We start from the raw sequence: 15,038 nt of genomic DNA, 5'->3' as shown, positions 1-15,038 counted from the left end.
GAAGGGTTCAATGGATGTAATTAAGGCATATGATCTTGGGTTATTATGGTCTTCAAAACGAGTATTAAGCCATCAGTTTAACGTTAATACTAGGCACTTACCGCCTAAAAAAAAAATACTAAAAACTCGGAGTCATAAAGATGCGGCAGAATTAAGATGTTAAAACACGATTAAACCCTGATACATCACGTTTTGAAATAAAAAGAATGAACACTTATACACGGTGTCGCAATAGAAAACTGTTGAAAAAGAAGATAACTTTTTTCCTATTCCATTTTAAAAAATTGACAATTTGGTAGCAAAGTTTGAGGCGCCAATGAAACTAATCCAAATGAACTCCTCTTGGTTCATTGCTCCAACGTCAACTGTTTTCGTGAAAAATAGTTATTCAACAACAAAAACAGACATTTTTCTAAGATTTCGAACATTACTTAATGTAAAAACTGTATTCTTCTTCTTCTAGTGCCTATTCGTTTCGAATATTGGCGACCATCCTGGCTATGATGACCTTGTTGACTGCTGATTTAAAACGGTTCTGTGGTTGTTTTTGAATACCATGTTCTTGGGTTCTTGAACCATGATATCCTTCTTCTTCCGGACCCTCTCTTTCCAAACACTTTTCCTTGGAGGATGGATTTTAAGATTTTTTTTTTATTTGTTGTAATTTCTCAGTATATGTCCGAGATATTCCAGTTCCTGTATTAGTTATAGAAAATATAAAATTTTTAATAAAAGATAGTGAGACTTTTTGGTAACTTATAAGAACCTATCAAACTGTTTTCCATAATATCCGCCCATTTATGACGTTGATGCTAAATTTGCGTTCTTTTATACTGGTTTTTGTTTATAACAAGCCATTTTGTAGAAAACGGTTGATTTAGAGCGATAAACCAAGGAACTCGTTTTGTACGAAATTCAGAGGCGTAAAAATTAAAAAAAAAAACCTCACGATACCTTAAAATCTAAACCAATGACACGTAGAATCAATTCGAGTAGACTGCGGAAAAGTACTTATTAGAAATGGTAATATGTCTACAATTGCTTCCTGTAGTTCACGTTCAATATTTCCACAGATATTGAAAAAAAAATTAAAAAATGTATTTTTTGACACCATGATCAAGCAAGAAAGATAGAGAATGTTTATGGCAAAAGCCACTACGACAGTGACTTATTTCAAGCAAATTTGAACAATACAGTGGCATCTCTTGTTTTTGCTGTTGAGACCTTGAGAAAATGAAATATTTAAACCTTCTAAGCATGACTTTTACAACAATCTGCAAATGTGGCAAAAAAGTGAAAATATACTTTGGAGAAATGCGTTTTTTTAAATTGGCTTAGTAACAAAGAAGTCATTTTGGTCCATTTTTGCTTCAAACTAGTCTCAGTTTTAAGAGCAAAACCCATTAAGATAGTGGTCTATTCCACGAAAATTTGAACCATAATGATATTTGTTGTTTTTGCTGTAATTACAGCTTTAGATGGAGGAGACCAGGGGCCTAATTCTTGAAAGCAGGGAACAGAATTCCCAAGAGAAGTGTTGATAGAATGTGACAGAAAAAGCTGACACTTGCTGCTTCCTGTCACATTCTGCAGACCTTTCTCTTGATAACTCCCGTCCCTCGTTTCAATAATACGCATCCTGGAAGATATTAAATATTTAAACCTCTTGTAGATGTGCTTAAAACAAAAAAGTAAACTTTATTTTTAAGTTTTAGCAAGTTGGATGAAAATAGAACCTGTCCTATTTCGTGAATAATAAAATAAATTAATTGAAAGTAAATTTGACATAAAATTTAGTTTTATACTAACAAAACTCGTTCTTGAAGCTGCTTTATGAATAAATTTATCAACTTCTTTGACATAAAACTGAGATGTAAAACCTGCTTTAGTCTTTCTAATCTTGGATGATTCTTTAATATACCGTTAAACTAAAAATGTTCTCATTAAAAACTTTAAAATAGAATTTTTAGCAACTCAAGAAACATTTGAGTTCCAAGAGAGCTGTTTCCGGCAAATTAAATAAGTTTGTCGTACATTTCTTAACCAAAGGCACTGAAAGGGACCGTTTGTGTTGACGTCAGTAACGCTTTCAATGACGTCATTATTACGTCAAGCATTTGTACCTAAAGTCCCAGGTAAAGAGAACGTCCATCAAAATTTTTAGGACAAGCTAAGAGAATTTCCAATAACTCTTTCAATTATCATCTTAGTTGACGTTTTGTCTAAAACGAAAACTATGTGAAATTTCAATTACAACAGAAGCAATTCGGGGATTCTATATCAGTACTTATCGAAAATCTTTTGACAAAAAGTCAAATCAATATCTGGTCCAATATGAACTATAAATTAGCAACAATAGAGTAATATTTAGAATGTAATAGAGTGTAAGATGATCTGATATGAACTTTACGTGGCTTTTCCAGTAAAACAACTCAGTGATAATATCTAAAGCATGAGAGGAAATTGAACTTTCCGATAACATTGCAACAAAAAAGGAGTACACAGAAATTTCCAACAGACATGATAAAATGCTTGGAACCTATCTGAGTCCTAAGTTCGATGATAATTCCAAGAACTCTTGTTTACATTAAGAGAAAACGAATCCCAGTATTTACCCTGATTCTTCGCATCATTACGATCTTCAATCTCCGCGAGCGACATTTAATAAACAATTATTGGTCGTGTGTTTGCTGATTAAAAGAATAACAATAATAGTAATTAACCCTTGCGATACCCGTCAAAACAATGGTTTATTAAGTAATTAGGAAAACTAAATTTTTGATTTAAAATACCAGTCAAAGTTGTGGTGGTACTATAACAAATAAATATCGCTAAATGTTTACTAAAGTGCTGTATTTCAAGCTTTTTGCTTCAAATTATGAAAATATAAACAATAAGACACGAGTTCAAAATATTCTTCTTGAACTTCTTGTTTGCTTAAAAACCGGAATTTTCTCGATTTTTCAAACTGCGACAGTGTTCAACCTCCTTGATATTTTGAATGAAGCCTAGGTAAAAAGTTTACTAGTATGACACAAAGAAAATAACAGACAGTTCAGAAATCGAAATCTTTACAGTATTTTGATGTTATTTAACTTAAAAAACTCAATAAGCTGACGGTATACTGTGAAATATTTTGAAAATTGTAGTACTCCATCAAACGTAACTATATTACGTAATTAATTTTAAAATGATAACTTCTGTACCTTAAGTTGTTTTTTGATTAACAAGAGGCTTCAATCAACAATGACTTTCATTTACACCTCTCTCTACAAACAATTAATGTTAACAGCCGCGTAAGCTAATCTGTCCACAATCTAACAATATAATTGTCAATAAATTGGCGACAGGGCTATAAACTGTATTGCCCTGTCCTGAATGACTATCGCTGATTGGTGTTTAATTTACATTTTTATGGATCTCTGGATAAACAATTTCAATTGCATCGTGCTATTTATCTCCGCTTACGGTAAACATTCGGTGTCATAAAAAAGGAGTGTTCAGTATAACAATGACAATTACATAAGATTTTTTTTTTCGGTTCAAACATGGGTAATCTGTTTAATTTTCAAGCAATTGGTTAGTTTCAGAAGCATACCACACCAAGACTTTAATCTTTGATTCTGATTAAATTTAAGCAGTTTGTTAGCCCTACTGTGTGCTCAGTTTTTTGTCAATAATTTCATCATCCAAAACCACTAAATTATCTTTCTTCGACTTTTCCAACCTTATTTTTTCTTCATGAATCAAACCCCAAGAACCTACCAACACTTTCATTAGAACTAATAACAAAAACTAACAGCGTAACATTTCTGTGGAAATATCAAGTCAACAAGTCTAACGTTGCGGTAAAAAAACAATAGACAAAACAAGCTACAATCACGTAAATCATGTGCCTTCATTGTAAATTCATTAGTGTCGGTTGTTATTACGGTAGAAAAATACTTTACAAGGTTTTGAATAAACTAAAACGATGATGAAATTGGCATTCATAAGTTTACAAGTAAAGTTTGCTTTTGAAAATTTTTGACACAAAATATTAAAGAAGATGCACAAGATTTTTCCTCTAAGCCGCTTGATATTCGTCTCTTTTTTGGAAGAACAAAATAGACAATTGAACAACAAAAATATAAACCAATACAAAACTGCCTGTGTTAGGTCAAATATTGACTTAATAAACTTCTGCAGTGATTTAAACAGGAAATGTTAATTTAATTAAATCGTTACAATTCCAGCTAACTGGACATCTTAATTAGATACGACATATTATACGGACTAAATATATATTATTATGGAACTTATAAGGCCAGGCGTTACAACATGCACCTAGCTACGTAAGCGTGTAGCGATAAACACGCAGTACATAAGATTTCGACCAAAAATGGTGGCACGGAATAGATTTGAAAATTCAGATATGCATACCTGAAAATCAGCTTCGGTATCAGTCCTTTTAAAGTTAATTAAAAACGTGTAATCCTCGTTGATCATCTTATATGTATATTGTTATAAATGTAGCATATAGGTTGGCTTCTTTTACTCTGAAGAAGGCAAAAGAGCGTAAATTTAAAAGCACAAAGGCTTGAAATATCATTTTGTTGGTATTGTTAAAAATAACTTACGTTAAAACTTACATTTTCAATAAACAAAATAGGGAGGACAAAGACTGAAATTCGTTGCCACAGTAATTCAGACCAATCGCTTTCTACTTACATTTCCGTATTATACAGATATGGAAATTTCAAAATTGTTCATTCAAAAGTGGCCGGAAGACAGAATCATTAAAAGTCAACGAGCTAGATAAAGATGGCAACAAACTTCTCAAATGACAGTGTCAATCAGATGGCAGCCCATTGTCAGCATCTTCTGTCACATTGTATTTCTTTCAAGAATTAGGGCCCTGGTCTATTCATACAAATATCTGGGTCACAAATTCCCTATACTCGTAGACCGAAACCTTCAATCACACAACATTTGGGGCATTTGGTAACTTTATACAGTTTTAAATGGGAAATTTCCATAAACTTGAAAGAAAAAGCTTTTGCCAGTGATAACATATGGGGCAGAAACACTCACTTTACCAAGAAGATAAACAAAATACAAATAAATGAATGTCAACGTTCAAGCAACCAAAACCCAAATGACAAAGTAAGGAAAAGGTCTGACCACATGACAAATTAGACAATGATGACTTATGATGATGATGATGATACTACAACTACTACGTTCATTAACATTAATTTTTTGTTACTCTATTTTGGAACAATTAAACTTGGCCTCTATTCTGATTGAAATTCCGTTCTTAATATGCGCAGTTCTTTTTAGCCTACGATGACGTTAATCAGTGTACTCGTTCTGCATTGAAAAACCAATCGACACTTCTAGAAAATAATAATAATTATTATTATTAATGCGCATCCAATTGGAATTCGTAACACGTTCTAATTTTTCCTCCTTGTATATTTTGGTTGCACGTTTAATGAACTTAAAATTGACGTCACTAAACTTATTTCGTCACTGCTGATACCAAAGAAATAAGGTTAACTATTCCGTTTCATTGTCGGAAAAACGTAAACGGTAACACGTGCTGACCCTCGCCTATATTACGCGATAATTGTTTGAATAGTCAGATCACGTGAACTGAACACTTTCATGATCTCTCTTACACTACAATTTTAGTGTCAAACGTATCAAGTCAATTTAAAATTGAATTCACCACAGAGTGTTTTAAAAGAATTAACATGGCAAACACATACCTTTCTTCAATATCCTGCCAAATATTTACAGTGAATGGTGATAATAATTAACCAACACACCTCCAACACTGGAAAATATTTACCTGGTTGAGATTTGTGTGTTTCATTCAACGCAAACTTTACTATACTAAAATGCGTATAATTTACTTTATCACTCTTACGAATTCCAGTGCGTTTTTGTTTATTCAGTTGATAATAACGACGCACTTTAGAGAGTTTTTCTACTAATTTGTCGATCAAAAACTAAATCATAATACAGGGTGGTCCAGTTTTAAATGTCAATAATTCACCATTCGATAGCCCATCAAAAAGTCAAGGAAAACACAGTCCTTCAAAGTTCAATTTAAAAAATCGGTCCAACAGACCGTTGGAGCAATTTTGATAATATATGAACAAATACATATGAAATTAATACTCTTATATGTGATGTTAATGACGTTTGTCGAAACTATCCAGTGGCATAGATACAGAAAGATGGTTTTCATTTTTTCGCCTTATTTTCTAGGTCCCTGGATATTTTTCAAAAATTACAGTTTCTTTCAAATTTCTTGTTCAATTGAAGAAAATCAGTATCTGTTATAAAATTCTGATTTCAACGAGTTAATTGAGTTTAAAGACCCAAAACCAACCCAACCTAACTTGAAACGGTGAAAATTGACTTAAGGAGCTTAAAAAATGTCTTTGTAGCCAGTTTTCATAGTTTTCAGACAAATTGAAAGACTTTAGTCTTGAAAATTGACTTGAGAGGCTTAAAAACTGTCTTTGTATTCAATCGTCATAGTTTTCAAATAAGTTGAAAAACTTTAGTATCACTTTCTACAGAATTTTTGACTACAAATTCACACATTTAAACATTGAAAATTGACCACACCAAAAAGTGACTCTGAACCAATGAAAAGTGACATCAGAAGCCTAAAGTAGGTCCTTAAAACTGCTTTCAACTTGGAAAATCAAGTTTCAAGGCTATCTTCACCAAGATATTGACATAGCAGACTTAAAAAACAATTTTTACATTTTCCATAGGCTTAAAAACGCCATTTTATCCTTTCTCACTATTAAATTGACTTCTAAACACTTCAGTTTTTAAAAACTCGAGCATTTCTTGAAAATTTTGATTGCTTTTAGTGCTTTAACGCTGTTTTCAGCCTAAAAAATCGAGTTTTAAGGCTCTTCAGAATCTCCACAAACTTTTTGACTTACCAAACATGAAATGTTCAAGACTGTGGCCAGTTTGTACACTGTCCACAGTCTTGAACATCTCATTTCAAGCTTCTTCACTATTAACTGGACTTCTACACTTGCTTTTTTAGTCAAAGTTATTTCTAGCTTTAAAAGTAAACTTTTAGACTATTTTTAGTTGTAAAAGATGTTTTATGCGCAACAATCTTTGTCTTGATTTCCGTACTGTTTTTAGTGCTTGAAATCCAGTTTAACACACTGGATAATGGATTACAGTATAAAAAAACAAATTTTAAAACTATTCTTAGTAGTAAATAACAAGATTTAGACTATTCAGTACAAATTTAGACTCTCACAAGTCTTGAATGATCAGTTTTACCTATAGTCTAAAAAATTGAACGCCAGTAAACATTAGTCCAAAAATCCTGTTTTTTTTATTATTTTCAGTGTCAAAAATTAACTCGTAAACCTCACAGATGACGAGATTTGAATCCTGTTGAACCATTTTAAAGTACGAAATACAATAACCCAAGTAGACATTTTTGTCAATTTTGAATAATATCCAAGTGATAGCAAAAAAAACGATTTTTTAAACTAAAATATGGAGGTCTGTTTATTCTTTAGGAATTGTTCTGCAGGAAAATGACATAATGCATGTCAACTTATATTTTTGAACCACCCTGTATATTAGCGTTCTATTAAGAAGAGAATGATCTATAGCTGGATAAAATTTAGGCCATAAAACAACCAGAAATAGTATATTGTTTGTTAAGAGTAGTAAATTATTATTGGCTGTCAATAACATGTCAATATATTATTCAATAAATAAACAAATAGTCAGTAAACCCAAGCAATTGGTCAGTGTTAGTGAAAACAAAATCGCTCTAGACCAAAAAAAAGTAAATTTTCTGTGCTAGAGTAGCAATCAACTTTCTGCTTTCAAACTAAATCTTCATAAAGAGCTATTTTCACTTTTAGTAGTCGAAAAATCAATTATTTCTTTAAATAATTGTTTCGTTAAGTGCAAAGCTTAGTTTTTATGGCTGATTTCCAAGAAAGTACACACGAATATAAATAAACAATATTATAATGTAAGTAAGATAATAATTTAAAAAGTGATTCTTCGAAAAAATACCACGGTTGAATTGGACTATTGTGAAATATTTAGTTTACTAGTAACACGAAAATTACAATAAAATAATAAATGAACTTGTACTGAAAGGTAGTAAAACAGTAAATTTCTGCATTAATATTTGAACAATGCTTTCTTTCTCTTACGGAACTATGCCAGTGTTATTTTTTTAGTACAAGTTGTATTAAGTTCAAACATAACAAAATAAACACAATTATTATAAATATAAAAATATTCAGTAGATTATAAGAATTAGAAGACAATAGAGTTCATATGTTGTTTTGTCTGGGCTTTTAAAGTGTATTTTTTTTGCATTTAAACCTCTCATCCAAACTAATGTAGAGAGCTAATATTACAAGCACCTCTTTACCGTCATTCATAGAACCATTTGACGTAACAATCCTGGTGTCTAAACCATACTCACTCTTCTCACTAATTTTCCTTTCTATTTTGTTTGTACATAATAACATGTAGTTTCAATTTGACATAATAAGTTTTTGGGTTCGTTTTTTTGTCATTGTTTGCATCAAAGGTGCCGTTTATTTTCGTGCCTTATCCTATTGACCAAATCGTTTTTAAATTCCGCCTAATCTACATCTGAATCATCTTGGATTTAACAAACAATTTTGTTTTTACACGTAGATCACTATCCTTGATCTATAAGCGTACAACGTTTTACACGCACACGTATGTAAACATTAAGTCCAACGACATAAACATATGACTTTCTGCTAAGAATCATAAAAGGATCTCCATTTCAGTGACGCACGCTTCTGAAAAATTTGTGTACTAACGCGTGTTTTTGGGAATACGTTTAAATCCTTTTCGGGATTGTCCAGGAAGGGGCTCGAAAGTGACAAAAGCAAAAATTCCATACCGATTTGGAAATGTTATTTATATACTCAGACGAGAATTTTTATTTTAGTCTTGGTACTCTATAGTTGACCTTACGAGTAAATCAAAATACCTCATATACATATGTAAGCTTTTAATACCGTACAAAAAAATGGAGTTCTTTGTATTGTTTTAAGCACAATGCGAGCATTGTAAATAATCCCCGAAGCTTCTTTCATTCAAGGACCCGATCAAACAATGGGTACCAATATACGAGGTGACAATCCAGAAAATCGTTACTATGAATAAACAACCGATATAACCATCTGGATCTACCCTGTATATAATGTAAAATAACGTGGTAGATTCCAACTCAAAATTAACCACTGGTATGAATCACTTCGGTTGGAACACTTTGTTAAAAATATGTGACTCATTTTACCCTTTATTTGTTAACAAATAAAGCTGTTTAACAAATTAAAACTACTTATAATTTGAATTACACTTCAGAATGTAATGGTGTACCTGTTATTATTGGTCTTTATTACTTCTCAAATAAAAAAAACTGAATGTTAATCGTTCTGGAACAATGTTCTAATAAAACAGAAGAAAAAGTCTTCACAAAAAAGGTGTTTTTTATATATTTTACCGACTTTGCTTAAATATTTTTTACACAATATCACAATCAGAGTAACATTTAACCTAAAACTGTTTGTGTATACAACGGTTAGTTCTTTAACAAACCACAGAAAATAAAATTAATGTTAGATCGTTCAAATTAAATGTATTTTTCTTAATCTTGTTTTTATAATTGAAATGACTCAATTTATACCACCAATTATTTCAGCTCACTCGTCAGTTTAAAACCAATTTCCTTTGCCACCCACAATGTCAATTAACCTAAATCCCGAAATTATAAACAGTAAAATTCCCATCGTGGCTAATTGGAAATGTAGGGATATTCCAATTTTTTGTGTACATAATTTTGTGACTGGAATAATCAATACTTAAAAGATTTGTGCATTAAGTAAGTAGAAGAAAACATTGGGCTGAAATCCATTTCTCGATAATTTATCCTAAAAAAGAAACAGGTTATCTGTCTAAAATGTTTCGAAAATTATGAGTGCCTACAGCACTGTTTGTAGTTTGTCTCAAAAACTGTACGTACTGCAAACATTTAAAAAATTATTTACTTTTTATTATTTAGATTTTAAAAAATTCGAAACTTCAGCACTCTGTATTTCATTAATGAGGCATTTTTCAAATACTTATATAGCAAACTAGGCTTATTTTTGTACGTGGTTAAGGTCTTGCTACCAAACCCACTCTCATTACTCAAAATTAACAATTTTTTGATAACGACGTACAATTACTAACGTACAAGGCAAAAAAAATAGAAAAAATGGCCTAGAAATAAAATGTAAAGTAAAAACCAAGGAACCAATACCTTCCTGATTTCCACCATCATTTATTTCAGACTTAAAGAAATTAAAAGTGCAAATTTTGATGTCCAGACGAAGTGTGACTGTGTATTTTTATACTAACAAGGAAAAAGTAATCAAGGCAAAATTAATACAACAATTATTATGGTAAAACATTTTGTAAACATTCAAAACATTTAGAGCTCACTTCCAGACTTAAAAACAGTACAATATGGTAAACATGTACCGCAACCGTGTTTTATCAGTTTTATCAAAGGAAATTAAATCTGGCATTTCCGTTGTCATAAATATTCTTTACAGCTTTCGCACTAAACCCGGCAATAAAATTAATATTTACAAGGCATTTTATCACGTATTCACGGGACCAAACGCTTCTAGTGAAATTTTTTAATTGCGGACCTTCCAGTTTGCAATTATTCTTGGCAAAGGCCGACCATGCTTACACCAACAAAATAATAATTATTGTTGCAAATTGCGGTCTCTTAAATATTTACATGTCTCAGAGATCACAAGACTGAATGGCTGGTATGCCAGACATTATGTTACTCTAGAGTCTAGAGTGTTCCACACGTTTTTAAAACATAAATACACAAATCAAAATTGCTGTATTGTGACTCACTGAGTTAATAAGTATTAATTAAAGTTTGTAAATTAATATTGAGCCGATCATTTGGTCTTCTAGTTTTATGACACTAGATTATAAATAGTTCAGGGTTACTAAAGTATAACGATCTAAAATCCTGGAAAGGAGATGTAATGAGCAATCAAGAATCGAACATCAAACTTTTATCACTTCAGCGAAACTCTAAACAGCCATCACTTAACCCATTTAAACGATCGTAAATTTGGTTTATAATTAAAAAATCTCAAAAGCGCTCAAGTTTATTTATAATTTGAAGTGGTAAATAAACCCCGTAAAATGCAATTCTGACAGGCCTAAATTTAGAACTTTTATGTATGTTTACTGTAAACTATAACGTTCTCCTGAAACTTATTTTTGAAATATCAATTTTTTTCTAAAAGTGTTAACATTTGCTGCAATTCATTTGCACTGTTAACTAGATAAATCCCTTTATTAGCAACTGTACAAATCAAATTTATATCCAACAAAATGTTAAAAATAACATTATGCATTCGAATGTCTAGTCAACGGCATTGTTCTGTTTAATATAATCATAATCATAATCATAATTGCCTTTTCAGGTTAGTAGGAACTCGATTAAAGAGTAATTTTTGGGTTTTATTACAAGAACATTGTCGACATTCGCAGGAATAGTATCAGGTTTCTTAGAAATTGTTACTGAGGAATGCACGTACATAAATGGATAATTTGCATGTTTTAAGTTAAAAACCTTAATTGATGCTGAGCGAATAAAAATGGTTACATTCAATGCTAAACGTTTCCAGTTGTCCTGTTTTATATGCTAAAAAAATCATAATAACTCCTATTAATAGAATGTCGTCTACAATGTAGTAATTTTCCTTCCTGGGGTATTTTTTTTTTGTTGAAAATTGAGGCATTTGAGTTTATTAACACCGCAATTTTTTTATTTTAATCAATGCAGTAATAGGGAGGTAAACAATCAACATCAATGCATATCCGGCTTGAAGAAACTCATTAATTCCAATATTCGCCACGTGTAGAGCTTGTTAAAATGACCAATTCTGAAAATGTTTCATTTTAATTAAGGTAATTCTCTAAATTTACAGTCGCATCGTTTGAAGTACCAGTACACAGATGGAGGAATTAAGCAACAACTGTGGTACTATTATTTGATTTGTACGCAGTTTAATATGTTTACTTGGGTTTTTAAAGCTTCCGTGGATGATGAACCACGGGAGAGCATTATGTAACACGTGTGTTCCAGATTAGATTTTAATACAATCATTACACAGGATGTCACAGATTCGTTTTTTAGTTTGGGAATTTCGAAAACAGAGTTGTAAAGTTAAGGCAAAATTCTGCAATTTGGAGGTTATTAATATGCAGAAATAAACCAATATCAGATCAAATAAGTATAAAAATTTGGAAAATTCGGATTACTTTTGGAGATATCCGAAAAGAACCGAAATTTTAAATTTAATTTTTTTGCTGATTTATTTGATAAGTTCAATAATGTCGTCTTTTTCAAAAATTTCGAAAAGTACCTCTGGAAATTTGCAAAAAAAACGAAATTTACAAAGAAGATTTTTAACTTGTGCAGAGATAATTGTGACAATTTAAATCCGACGTTTGTGTTTTTGACAACCATCCATTCTATTCTTCATTTATTTGAATTTTAGGTTAGAATTAAAAAAAAACCAGTGACCGCCGTTATTCAAATTATTGTAGTAAAAATTGAGCCGAAAATTTAGCTTCTCTCTAGGTGTATCCTTGAAAGTACTTTCTGGGCATTTATTTGATCTAAAACACCTTTTTATTGGATATAAAATTAAAAAATAGGTTTCATTGTTTTATTGCTACTTTTGCCTTTGACACTACTAAATAACTACACTATACATTTTGTTTTGGAGCAATCACCATTATATTAATTAATAATTCGCCGAATTCTAACTATACAAAAAACTAAAATGGTGTTATTTTGAACGGTCTTTTTGTAAAAACATGACTTTTGTTATTTCCTCGAAATCCATCATCGTATTAAAAAAAAACGATTGCACACGAATATGTGACAACAACAGTGTTATGCAGGTAACTAGTCATAATTTTTCGATCATAAATAAACCCAAAATGTTACTTTAGCGTAGTTTATTAAATTATTTGAGCTGCATATAACAGACTCTTCTAGTGAACCAGTAAAATACATTTAGCACGTAAACTAAATAAAATTTTCAGAATATTAGTCCGTAAAACGGTATTCAATTTAGCATTCCAGACATTTTAGATTTCAATTTTGTCTCCAGTATCATCATACTCTGTAAATCTTGGATAGAGATTTAGAGATAATATCAAAGAGAGATATAATATGATATATAGTTACTTAAGATGATAATAGAAGTTGGGGTACCAAAAGGCTATATCGGCCATTATAACGGAAAAAGCGTCTCAAAAAGTACCGAAAATGACAAAAATCGTTTATTTTCAAGTAATTTTTGATGCTGAAATCAAAATTAGTGTATAAGAGCAGTTTCACTGACAGAGTACCAATATAGTGGTTTAATACAGCAACCAATCTATGTCAATGTAATTGTGGAGATCCTAAAGAGTAGTGTATGTAGAAAAATTAATCTTGCTATGTCAAGAATGAATGAAGTTATGGAATAAAACTTGTAAAAAATCTGAAACTTTATCACCCTGTATCTCGGTAACAACGCATTTTCGGACACAACTTTATTACAACTTTCTGCTTAAAATTCAATTCTTTAGGCATGGTAAAGGCCGTTAAACCCTGGCTTACCCTGTAGATCGAAAATGACTAATGAAATTAATGACAGTCGTGACAGGAAAGTGATATCTTTCAAGAAAATTTAAATTAGATCCGTAATTATAATTACGGGTTCTCAACTTTATATCTCAAAAATTGACTTAGAAAATGATGACGTCTTATCTAAAGATTACAGACTAACAACGTTAAAAAAGACAACATAAAAAGTAATCAGAGACAACACAGCGACACACGAAAGATTTTATAATAAAATTACAACAAACATACAAAAAGTTTATAAGTGTATTCGATTCTTTCTTAAATGGAGCAAAAACCGTATTTTTTTCAAAAACTTTTTAGAGTATTCTACTCATATTTAAAGTCATTATCTCATGAAGTGGTTTGCGATGGATCAAAAATAGCCCTCATAAAAAACTGGTTGAATAATAATGTACTACTATTAAATTCAAGGATAAACTTTTAATCCAAGTCTTAAGCATTTTTTCAAAACTTTCCATTGTTAATACCTTTAAGCATCGCCATAAAATTACCAATAGGATTCGTGTCGGACGCAACAACACGAATTTCATTCCTTCTTAATGTACTTATTGAAATTCTATGACTTATTCACCATTCCATGCATAAACAACAAAATTTTTCATCGATTATCCTATGCACATTTTAATTACTCGTTTTGTTGACTGTCTACTAATGAAAATCAAAAACTAAAGGTCTCGTTTGACGTAGGTGCTTTACTGACTCAGTCCCTTGATATAAACAGGTGAAACAAACTTAGAATAAGCAATTTTTTATTTTGAATTTTGCTATAGCATGTAACGTGATTCAGAATTAAAATTCCAGTACAGATACTTATCTGTTGTGATCAAATTAGAATGAGTAATCTCATAAGTAAAGAATCCGGAGGAAAAAACAAAGCAACATTTAATCATTGTGCAATTCAAAAAATAATAATACAACAATGAACCACGGCGTATGTTGTACCAGTAATGAAACGAAACCTTAAAAAAGCATTGCGTCAATTGATGAAAGTAGGAAATGAATGCTTAATTACATTACTTTATATGTTTAAATATAAAACTGCGTAGTTTTTCGATAGGCACAACCTTTGTGGCTAAGCCTCAATCACCCCGTGTATTTAATGCCGGAATAAACCCGTAAATGTGGGCAGAAAAGAAAGAAATGACGTGCAAAGACACTTTGCGAAACTAATCCAATTAATAACGAGAAAAAAAAAACATAAAATGTGGGTTGTTCAAGCTGTCAACCGTAAACCGTCATTTTGTTAATGCGGATTTAATAATTTTTAATGAAG

At 31.1% G+C, this 15,038-nt stretch overlaps 1 protein-coding gene across 4 annotated transcripts in view; it reads right to left on the bottom strand.

The window, feature by feature from the left end:
• Positions 1-15,038, bottom strand: part of IP3K1 (inositol-trisphosphate 3-kinase-like protein) — a 139,088-nt gene that overhangs the window by 14,322 nt on the left and 109,728 nt on the right. The window lies entirely within an intron of this gene.

Source organism: Ips typographus, linkage group LG4 (genome assembly GCF_016097725.1).
Source record: "Ips typographus isolate SLU linkage group LG4, UJ_Ityp_2.0, whole genome shotgun sequence".
Classification (NCBI taxonomy): domain Eukaryota; kingdom Metazoa; phylum Arthropoda; class Insecta; order Coleoptera; family Curculionidae; genus Ips; species Ips typographus.
This window is presented reverse-complemented; position numbering and strand designations above follow the sequence as displayed.